Below are 12,591 nucleotides of genomic sequence, written 5' to 3'. Positions count from 1 at the left end.
TGGATTCTTGATGGAATAAACCTGACAGCAGAGGGGACAGAGTCTGGGTCACTCAGGAGTGACCAGGGACTCGGTAGACGAAAGCCCACCGATTTCGGGTGCTTCAGGTGCAAAGAAGGAGACCTTGACTCTACAGCTGCAGGGACCAGGAGACATTGAGGACGACCAGGAGCCGGATACAAGCTGTTCCATGAAGGATGTTGAGTGCTGAGGGGTCGGTGTCCGGCGGGAGCACCGACAAGCCTTGGCAGCGGCAACCGACGAAGAAGGTCAAAGAAGGTTACGGTCTAGGACCAGCAAGGACCAGAGGACTCACCACAGCAAGGGGAGTCAGGGCAGGACTGGAGCAACCAGGGGAGCCCAAGAAAATCAAGATTGTCCCTCAAATGGACCCACAGTCCGAAGGCACAGGAGTCACGAGGGGACCTCAAGCAGTTTTACAGAACCATAGCTTGCAGGACAGAGTGTGAGGAGGCTTGTGTCCTTTGTAGGAAATGTGCGCAGAGGTTGGGTCTATCAATAGACCAATGCTTAGTTGGGAAACGCCAACAAGCATATGCACTTGCAAAAGTATGCAGTACATAGGGATTCGGGTTATGCGTTCCCCACGAGGGATACTGGCCTCAAACTGGAAGAAAGGGTAGCTCGACCTCAAGGAACGTAGAAACCCACCTCATGTGTTGCTGGAGCCTTCAGAGTCCGCAGGAGCTCAGGATCAACAGACTGGTCAGTTGTGTTACGGTGCCTGGGAATGCAGGGGAGTGATTTCTTCACTCCAAGGGAGATACTTCAGATATCCTTGATGCTCCACAGGTCTAGCACGGGATCTGTATGGTGCACAGCCACAGACGATGCTTTGGACGGAGAGGGAGATGGAGATGGGCCCAGTCGAAGTCCAGAGTGTCCAGACGGTCGAAGTTCAGTGGTTTCTTGATCTGAATCTTGTCCACGTAAAATCTTGGGTCCTACAGCCAGGTAAGCCCTTTTGAACCCACTGGAGAGGGTTGGACAGATTCAGGGAACCCTCCCAGAGGAGGGTCAGGACAGTGGGGAGGATACTCCCATATCCTTTGTCCAGTATCGCGCCAGAGCAGGAGCCAATAGCTCCCAGGACTGGTTTGAACTTGACTATGCACAGGGACACCAAGTGGGCCCCAGATGCAGACTTTTAGTGACTTTGGAAGAGCACCCACCCAGCCGTAATACACTAAATCCTGTCTGGGAGCTGGTCACACCTCCCTGTGACAGGATGCCTATTGTCCAGCCTTCCCCTGCTCGAGCTTGGCTCAGCAGCAGCAGGACCGAAATGTGTCGGTGGTCGGCAGCAACCATTTTGCGCTGCCCGGGTCGAGAAGGTTGGTACTGCGAAGATCAGTGACCCCACAAAGCTTGCTTCAGAAGGATGGAATCATACCTTCCATACAGGTTACCTGTGTGCAGGTATGATTCCAAGGAGTTTGATACCAAACACAACATGGTTTGTTGCAGCCATTTTCGAAATAGCATTTTATGCGAGGATATAATGTACCTCTACCTATATGTCTGGCGGCGTCACCGACAACTCGGGAGAATGGTCTCCGAATGCTGCAGAGGGCCTCTGCACATGCAGGGACACCCTCTCACGTACAACCCAGCACTCTGCCTTCAGGATTGTCAAGGCCTGCTAGAGGGGTGACTGATAGGTTTTAAGTGTAGTGACCTATAGATATAGTAAATCTATAGCTAAAGTAAGAGGTGCATGCACCATCTTACACAGGCTGTAATGGCAGACCTGTAGTTCCATTATGCATTGCATCTCATGGGTGACATTGTAGTATAGTTCCTATTTTCCCAATAGGCTCTGCGCATTGGAATAACATAAACAATAGTTTAGACGTAGGACTGAGGTCGACTAGGTCTCTATTGAATATGTTAGACTTAATTAGGTTTGCCAGCTAGCTCAGAGGTCACTAGAAATTTTCTCGAATGAACAGGGAGGAGTTAACTTCCCTGATTAGACAAGAAGGGATTAGCTTCTGACAACCGCATAAACATGACAACTTTGCTCCCCCAGAATAAGGAGTATATCTCCAGAGTCATGTGAAAACAATAGATAGCTATTTCACTCAGTCAATCGTGCATACTTAGTTTCACCAGAGTGCAGAGAAATAGAGAGACGGGCGTTTTCAATAAAAGGTGTTATTTATTGAGCAGTCTTCTTTCTCATGCAAGAGAAGTGAATTGCTACAATTGCAATACTTGTCATAAAGTAAAGTGCGTACAGTAAAAGGAGTATTATGAAATAATACTGTAAAAGCATTGATATGGTTTCTGAGCCATTTGATACTTAAAAGGTATAAAATATATACAATTACATACAATGATAAAAGTTGACTAAACTTACTCAACTGATGTTTCTAAATATGCCTACCCCAGTGTACCTAACCTAAGCCTAGTACGTGGGAAGGAGTAAAGGAGTTTTTAAGTTAAGTTAGTTTTGCCAAGAATCTGACTCAAGAATTCTCTAAGGATCTAATCAGCTCCGTACCTTGGTTTTAGAATGAAGGAGGTCTTGTATCTCGCTCTCAGGACTCGATCTCCCAGTAACCCGCAAGGGTGACTGGAAACACTGGAGCTGGATTTTCTCGGCAGGAGAAAAAGACAGCGTCTTTCTCAGTGCGTCAAATAGGAGGGACGGCTTCCTTCGGCACTCACATCAGCTGGGCTTCGGATAAGTAGATAGCCGCTCTGCTCCAAACTACCGTGTGTTGCTTAAGGCAAACGCTGGTATATTTATACCTGGAAAGTGCCGTGTTTGACGTAAGGTTGGACATAAGACGTCAATAAAAGATGTCACTAAGAACTGGCCGTTCTTTCGGACTCGCAGGAGTTCTAGGACAAATCAAAACAAAAGCATGGGCAATTCCCAGGTTCCTGGAGGTTTGGTTTGTTGAAAGAACTTGTTCTACTTTCTAGGAGTTTAAGGAAGTAGACTTGCCGTATTTGGATTGCATTGGCTATTACTAAATATGGATATGATTCTTATGCCTTTATAAGGGTATGATTTGTTATAACCACATAAGGGCATAAATCGGGAATATTTAGTTAGGGTCCTAGATACGTTCACAACACCCACTCCACGTATAATGTCCATCATTACTAAATACTAAGCAATATATAAACATATAGGTATGCATGTGTTTTCCAGCCCACCCCAAAATACATCAAATGCATTTGAAATGGTATAGATCCACGAAATGAGTATTATACTGTACGCTTTCAAGCAGTGGTATCATTCAGATAATGCAAATATAAATATCAGCTGAATGAATTGCGAAAATTACATTTATGAAATGGCTCTTAATACAGAAGAGAAGGTCGAGACCATTTCATCACGTATTTATACAAGATTGTACATGTGCTAGAGGCTGACGCAAAATATTGTCTCTAGAGTCTCTAGGAATAGAAGCTCTGTTCTCTAAGAATAGTTCTACTTTAAGCAGAGTACCTTGTGCCAAAAAAAAGGTAAATATTTTGGAAGTTGGGAAAAATAATTTTGCTTTCAAGGGAAAAAATAGTTCCAAGTGTTTTCAGCAGTGTTGTTTATAAAAACTTGAAGGCCGTATTCAGAGTTCAGGGAACGCTGTGTGCTCGCTATTTCAAATATTATTCTTGTTGTTAGGAGAGAACATTACCTCAGCTAGACCAGCAAACAATTTGTCTACAACAGTAGGTGAAAGTTGGGCCAACGCTGAAAAATCAGAAATAGTGCATATATGCGATGCATTGCCATCATCGGTGTTCAGATCAGCAATGTTCACAGAAGGTTGTACCTGTGTGCTGCCGCTTTCATCTCGTACTTCACCACCACCTAATCGTAATGGTGAAGTCTCAACGAATGCCGTCATCAGAATCGGTAGCCGCTATCAGGTTCACACTCCACAGGATCCGCCTGCAGCAACAATGCTCCACCTCCGGACCCTCCGAACACCCTGAAGTATAAACACAGGGTGTTCAGACGATACCGTGAGGGAAAAACCCCAAAAGGGGAAAAACCCAGAAAGAACAAAGAGAAGGAGGAAGGGGCAGCAGGGATAAAGAAACTGTAAGACAAAAGTACAAAGGTTAATACAATACTTAACCCTACTCTCATTAAATCTCACTAGTCTAATAACCCCTAGATTCACCTGTAGCAAGCGTGCACAAAAACACCCTATTGCTGCTTCTCCCGTCTTCCTTCCATCCTGCACAACACAAAAGAACGTATTACCATCAAGCATTAGCACTTCATAACTAAAAGCCTTCTTCGTTGATATCAACATACCCCATAGTACAAAAAAGGCTTTGGAGAATAGTTCCAAAATAATCGTTCATTGCACCAGGACTCAAGTAGCACCCCTGTGCATAAATGCTGTAAGGAGATCCACCTTTTGTATATGAAAGTACCAATGTCTCCTTCAGTTCATTGAACACAAATAAGGTAACCCAAACACGGCATGGCGTAGTTACTTCACTACTGCCATCCGCTTTGGTATTTAAATCCACGAATCCAATTGAGAACACACTGTTTCGTGACGGTAGTGCGGAGGTCCGATTCCCCCCTGCACTCCGCCACTTGCACCTCCGAAATAATGGGTACAGGCTCACGCCAAATGAACTCCTCCTGGCGCGTGCCAAAAGAACATTCAATACTCCCTCGCAGCCGCGAGGCAAAGAACAAACAAGCAGCGTTGCTCCACTTGTAAAATAAGCGCCAAAACAAATCAGCTGGAAGAACGCGCTAGCCAGTGCGTTAACAATATTACCGGAATGTAGGCTCTAGACATCTCTAACTGGAACCCTCAAAGCCAACTAGGAACCACCGGGAGCAGAGGAGCAGCCGCTACCTCCGCCCAACTAGAATCACAAGCACCGATCGTCAGGCTCTGCCCCGGGATATCCTGTGAATCCGCCGGGGATTCTGGGAACAGTAGTTTTGAGCCACAGCTTGCTGGGAAGTGTAGTTTTTAGGCAGGCGCTGGTCTTACAACCTGACAGTACGCCCTCCTCCCAAGCGCCTCCTAGGCCCAGGCTTCGCAGGAAACCTAACATGGAAGGATCGCACAGCCCTAGGAGCATGGACGTGATGTACCGGTTCCCATGAATCCTCCTCGGCACCGTAACCCTTCCATGAGACCAGATACCAAAACACCCCTCTGCGGTATTTAGAGTCACGGATAGACCTCACCTCGTACTCCAGATTCCCGTCACTAGCAACAACAGGAGGCGCAGTTCTGCGTGATGTGAGGGCTTTCTTTAGCAACTGCACATGGAACACCGGATGGATTCTCAATGTGTTAGGCAACTTCAGCTTGTATGCGACAGGGTTGATACGTCGCACCACAGGGTATGGCCCAATGAATCGCGGATGGAAGATACTCCTCAACTTGAAACGAATGTACTTGGTTGAAAGCCACACCTTATCCCCCACCTCGAACTGAGGACCAGGTGTTCGATGCCTATCTTCCCATCGTTTGTACACCTCTTTGGCCTTTAGCAGATGTCTTTGCACCGCTTTATGCACCCTCCTCAATGTCAGTACATGCTCCCTCACAGAGGGCTGGTTAGCCAAATCGTCAGGGATATAGATCAGCAAGGTATGAACATCATAACCATAATTGGCCTTGAATGGCGATATGCCTATGGAACTGTGCCAAGAATTGTTATATGCCAGCTCCGCCATCCACAGTAAGTCCACCCATGACTCATTGGCTTCCTTAGAGTAACATCACAAATACTTTTTTAATATCTGATTCAGACGTTCCGTCTGTCCATCTGTTTGGGGATGGAAGCTGGTTGATAACGCTGACTCTATGCCCAATGCACTGCACCACATACGCCAAAAGCGAGCGATGAATTGTGGCCCCCTATCAGACACAATGACTCTCGGAATGCCATGCAAACGAATGACTTGAGATGCCAGTAACTGAGCCGTTTGACTAGCTGTGGGAAGGTTCACACACGGTATAATATGTCCCATTTTCGTCAGGTTGTCCACTACCACCAACACAGCGGTGTTTCCCTGGTCAGATGGGAGACCCGTAATGAAGTCCAGACTTATGTTCAGCCATGGACGATCAGGCGTGGGCAAAGGCATCAACAAGCCTTTCTTTTTAGTGGTTTCCCCTTTTGCTTTGGCGCAGGTGTCACATCTACCTACCCATTGAGTAGCGTCTCTGACCAAAGACTCCCACCAAAAATGCCTCCTAAGCAGTTCCACGGCCTTTGTAATCCCAGGATGTCCAGCCGCTGGAGCTTCGTGACACCAACTGAATGCTTTCTTTCTAATCTCCTCATTAGGCAGAAACAAGAAGTCCCCTTGGAAAGGCAAGCCCTGTCTCACCTTCCTGCCTAGTTTGGCATTCGCCCAACGGACCCAAGACTCCATAGACCTGGAGCCCTTGATGTCGTCCAGAAACTTCTCGGCCCTGATCACACACACCACTTTCGTTGAAGGGATAATGGATTGTTCTTCCTCACACTGTTTCAGGGGGATTTCCTGTCTGGGAAGAGCATCCGCCTTTCTGTTCTCCGAGCCCGGACGAAAGGTTACCACAAAGTTGTACTCGGAAAAGAACAGCATCCACCGCATTTGCCTTTGCGTCAGGTGTCTAGCTGAGGACATGTACTGGAGATTCCGGTGATCGGTATAAACCGTCACTGCCTGACAAGCCCCCCACAAATAAGGCCTCCACTCTTGGGAGGCCTTTTTAATCGCCAAGAGTTCTTTCTCCGCAATTGAATAGTTGACCTCAGCCGAGCTCAACTTCTTCGACAGGTAAGCAACCGGATGGAGCTGACCCGAGTGTACATCTCTCTGAGACAGAACTGCCCCTATGGCTTCATCCGAAGCATCTGCCTCGGCTATAAAAGGATGTTCCAAGACAGGATGTGCCAACACCGGTGCTGTGGTGAAGGCATCTTTCAGAGCTCTAAACGCCTCCTCAGCCTCTCTTGTCCACACAAAAGACTTCCCTTTTCTTAATAACCTAGTGATGGGGACCGCGGTCTGGGAAAAATGCAAGATAAACCGACGGTAATAATTGGCGAACCCCAAGAAGCTCTGCACCTCCTTCACGTTCTTAGGGGCTGGCCAATCCCTCACCGCCTGTACCTTCCTCTCGGACATCTGTAATCCGCTAGGACTGAGGATCACACCCAGAAATTCCACCTCTCGCACCCCAAACTCACATTTACTCAGTTTTACGTATAAGTGGTGCTCCCTTAGTTTGTCCAAGACTTTGCAGACAAGTTTAGTATGGCATGATACATCCTGTGAGTAGATCAAGATGTCATCAATATACATCACAACAAAGTGATCCACATATTCCTTCAGAACATCGTTTATAAAAAACTGAAACGCTGCAGGAGCATTACAAAGCCCAAAAGGCATCACTAAGTACTCATACAGACCAAATCGCGTCTTGAACGCCGTCTTCCACTCATCCCCCTCTCTTACTCTGACCAGGTGATACGCCCCACGTAGGTCAAACGGGTATAAATCTTGGCCTCTCTCACCTGATGGAGCAGAACTGAGATGAGCGGAAGAGGGTAACGGTTACGGATGGTGTTTCTGTTCAAGACGCGATAGTCCACACACGCTCTTAAGTCCCCGTTGGCCTTCGCTATGAAGAAGAGAGGGGAAGCTGCTGGGGAGCGGGAGGGTCGGATGAACCCCAAACGAGAATAATGCTCTATGTATTCTCTCAAATGATTGGTTTCGGGTACGGACAAAGCATACACTCTACAAGATGGTATCGTAGCCCCATCCACCAAATCTATACGACAGTCATATTCCCGGTGAGGGGGTAGGGTTTCTGCCTTTGTCTCGCTGAACACATCACTATAAGCCAAGTATTCAACTGGTAGTTGGACATCCTTTTCCGCAGCTGTAGCTACCAAAAACGGGGTGGCTAACGCCGTAACGTTGGCAGACACACATAGAGTTACATGATCTTTACAATACTCTGATACAAACTGAAACATTTTCGACTGCCAATCCACCACAGGGTTGTGTTTATGTAACCAAGGCATCCCCAAGATAATTTCGTACTGAGGTGCGTCAATGATGTTGAGAGATAAAACCTCAGAATGCACATATCCTTGTGTCACCACTGACAACCCCAACTCGCCTATTCTTTCAGTAATCTGACCTGATGTTAAAGGCTGCCCATCAACTGCCAGCACGTCCTCAGGAATCTCCCTAGAGACACGAGGTAAAGCTAGACGCCTCACCAAACCTTCGTCCACAAAATTACCAGTCGCTCCGGAATCTAACATTACCATCACCTGACGTCTTTCTAGGTCGTATTCTAGTGTCATACCCACCACCAAATGTGGCTCTGTCTCATCATTACCCAGAGAGGACAAAGACGTGAGTTTCCACGCATGTCCCCCTTCTACACTAGACTTGTTGTCTTCCTTCTGCTCTCTTTCCTGTACTGTATTAGATACAGCAACCTTTTTGAACCTACTGACATTCCCCGAAGACTTGGGTTTAGATGGACATTCCCGGACGTAATGCCCCTTCTTCCCAGAGTACATGCATAGGCCCTGTACTCTTCTGGCTTCCCTCTCTTCTCTTGACAAAGGTGCTCTAAGTGCTCCTATCTCCATAGGTTCTGGAGGGTTGTCAGTGCCCCCAGAGGCCTTCCGCGTGTTTCTTTCACCACTGTAGGCTCCTCTTTCCCATCTTCTCCTGTTACACCCCCTGTCCGTAAGACGGCTATCCAGCCTTAAAACCAAATTCACCATATCCACAAATGAAGTAGGTTGTGGATCCACCTGAGCCACTACATCTTTCAAGTCATCATGTAACCCTTGATAAAATAAGGACAACCTTTTCTCCTCTGGCCATTCTGCTTCTGCCACAAGTCTATTGAAAGCAGTAAGATACGTAATCAGTTCTCCCCTCCCTTGTCTCAATGTCAGCAACTCTCGATCAGCACTGAATGTAGTAGCTCTTCGGTCAAAAACCCTCTCAAATTCATTTTTGAATGCTGTCCAATCAGACAGGATAGCATCGTCTAGTTTTACTAAAGGTACCACCCAATCCGCCGCATCCCCCACCAAATATGAAATCAAAAAAGCCACCCTTGAATGATTGGTGGGGAACGATGAAGGTTTACATGAGAAATGCATGAGGATTTGTGTCATAAACACGTGTACCTTACGGGGGTCCCCTGAGAACCGTTCAGGAGTAGCCAATGGAATGGGTGGAGGCACAGTGACCTGGACATTAGAAGATGAAGTGGAAGCGTTAAAAGGATTACTACTCAGACGTTCCACCTTTTCCCGCAAAGCAGCAGTCTCTGCCTTGGAATAGGCCAATTCTTGTTGTACCAGGACCAAAGCATGCAACACATCCTCCATAGACGCCATTGTTGCTACAAACGGATCGGGCAGAGTGAATTTCTTGGGCTCGTGATTCTATCAGGTTCACACTCCACAGGATCCGCCTGCAGCAACAATGCTCCACCCCCGGACCCTCCGAACACCCTGAAGTATAAACACAGGGTGTTCAGACGATACGTTGAGGGAAAAACCCCAAAAGGGGAAAAACCCAGAAAGAACAAAGAGAAGGAGGAAGGGGCAGCAGGGATAAAGAAACTGTAAGACAAAAGTACAAAGGTTAATACAATACTTAACCCTACTCTCATTAAATCTCACTAGTCTAATAACCCCTAGATTCACCTGTAGCAAACGTGCACAAAAACACCCTATTGCTGCTTCTCCCGTCTTCCTTCCATCCTGTACAACACAAAAGAATGTATTACCATCAAGCATTAGCACTTCATAACTAAAAGCCTTCTTCGTTGATATCAACATACCCCATAGTACAAAAAAGGCTTTAGAGAATAGTTCCAAAATAATCGTTCATTGCACCAGGACTCAAGTAGCACGCCTGTGCATAAATGCTGTAAGGAGATCCACCTTTTGTATATGAAAGTACCAATGTCTCCTTCAGTTCATTGAACACAAATAAGGTAACCCAAACACGGCATGGCGTAGTTACTTCACTACTGCCATCCGCTTTGGTATTTAAATCCACTAATCCAATTGAGAACACACTGTTTCGTGACGGTAGTGCGGAGGTCGGATTCCCCCCCTGCACTCCGCCACTTGCACCTCCGAAATAATGGGTACAGGCTCACGCCAAATGAACTCCTCCTGGCGCGTGCCAAAAGAACACAGTAACTCCCTTTCAATACTCCCTCGCAGCCGCGAGGCAAAGAACAAACAAACAGCGTTGCTCCACTTGTAAAATAAGCGCCAAAACAAATCAGCTGGAAGAACGCACTAGCCAGTGCATTAACAATGTTACCGGAATGTAGGCTCTAGACATCTTTAACTGGAACCCTCGAAGCCAACTAGGAACCACCGGGAGCAGAGGAGCAGCCGCTACCTCCGCCCAACTAGAATCACGAGCACCGATCGTCAGGCTCTGCCCCGGGATATCCTGTGAATCCGCCGGGGATTCTGGGAACAATAGTTTTGAGCCACAGCTTGCTGGGAAGTGTAGTTTTTAGGCAGACGCGCTGGTCTTACAACCTGACAGCCGCTGGGGACAACACGTTGCATGAGTCGTTACCGGACAAAACAAAGCGTCGATATCCATTGGTACTGCTGATGGTAGTGTAAGACAGACGTCCAACACGCATTCTTCTCCGCATAGCAGACATCGAAGCACAGGTAAGATGCAATTTTGCCAGATCGGTCTGAATGAAAGAAACCAGGTAGTATTCAGATCCCCAATCCGAGGACCTTAGTGATACGGTCTCGGTATCGTATTGCTAGGATCGTTTCTTCCATCGTAGCCTGAGTTTTGTCTGTGACTTGGCTTGCCATATCGGAGCAGAAGGAACAAAAATAAAATCCCTGCTACGAGTCCCAAAATAAGAGGCAGGCCGCTGAATAGCGAATGCACAAAATTCGGGAAGATGCCCAGAACTGTTTCAAAGGGTGCTAACAGTCCCGAAAAAATTGTCTTAAATACATGTGCGATGCCACTGGTATCTGACATGTTTAAAATTTGGCTTAACATTTCTACGAAATGCACGGGGCAATTTGTCGATAATAGGGTATGTATCTCTGCCGCTGTCCTTGCAGCTTGCAGTTCATACGTCTCTCTGGACGAGGTTAAAGGTACAGTTGTCTGTAAAAGAATAGACTTCATTCTGCTTAAAGTATCAATTCGAATAGAAGAGATATTCACAGAAGGCCATAATGCTGCCTCCATGTCTGGATTGCTGTTTGGATACAATACTTGCATACAACAAATGACCCTGGAAGTAACGCTCACGAGATAGGGTTTTCCTGGCATCAAGCCACAACAGCTGTGGTCACTTAATATAACGTAGCTACCGTTGGAAAGTTGTCTGAAAAAGGGCTCTATCTGTGTAGCTGGGGTGCCGTGCAAATGACATGAAAGGTTGTTTGATGAACCTTCGCAGACGAGTGTCTGAAGGCATGAAAACCTTAATTCGGGTCCTGGCTCAGGCTGAGCCACAGAATGGGTTCATCTCGATTTTAAACGTGCACAATGCAGAAACATGGGCAACATGGGCCTCGGTGCAGAATTAACATTTCTTTCGTAAAAGACTTGATGACTGGCATCCTGATGCAGGACGTAAATGCAGAGGCATCATTATGGCGGCCATAGAGGGAAAATGCATGGATGTCATGCACATACACTAAACGTTGGGGTACACGCAGGGGACACATTGGCCATGTAAAATTTCATTTTCCTCATTCCCTCCTTGTCCCCTACGTACCCTTCAGGTCACATCTATTTTCATGAGACCGTATATCTGATCATACAGCATCATTTGTTCATCCTTGATCCTTTGTATACGTGGATGGGGAACTCAGGCAGTGGCACACAGGCCGCAAATCGCCGGGCCACATTGTAAACAGAGACAGCAGCCGAATATCATAAGCAGTATCATTCCTAGGAACGACAACACTTTCCATCCTCATGCTGATATTACACTCCAGAGCCAACCGGACCAAGTCCATGTGCCTGGGTCTTGATGTATTTCATGAGCAATCTTGTGAAGTCTTGTTATTGCTGCGTACACAGAAGGCGCGTTATTTGGAATGAAATGGCAGCAACTGGAGCCGATCACTCTACAAGCCCCGCCCCTATCCGCCAGGATGACGTCAAGAACGAGGCGGTTCTGAAGAACAACAAGTCGCATGGCAAATTGCTCCTGGGTCAAGTTAGCCAGGGCAGATGCAGTCTCATTCACTACTGCTTCCAGAGTTCTTGTTAACCTGCGTATAAGTTTACTGTTTTGGACGGGACCTATGAAGAAAAAGAATCCTTTATTGAAATCTGTATATTGCTCCCAAGCTGTCTCAGTCTGATCAATCACTGGGGAATCAGTCTCTCTCTTGTGTCTAACATGTTCTAGTCGTGAATCTCGATGATAATGGGATGGGGCCAGAAAGACGGGGGGCAGCAGGAACGCTATATAACATGTTCCACCCCAGTCTAAGGGCAGATGTACATAGGCTGTCTGACCGCAAATGAAATAGGTGTGGCGTGATGTATTGAAAGAAGACTTTCCT

Source organism: Lissotriton vulgaris, chromosome 3_1, assembly GCF_964263255.1.
Source record: "Lissotriton vulgaris chromosome 3_1, aLisVul1.2, whole genome shotgun sequence".
NCBI classification, from domain to species: Eukaryota; Metazoa; Chordata; class Amphibia; order Caudata; family Salamandridae; genus Lissotriton; species Lissotriton vulgaris.
Note: the sequence above shows the minus strand (reverse complement) of the source record.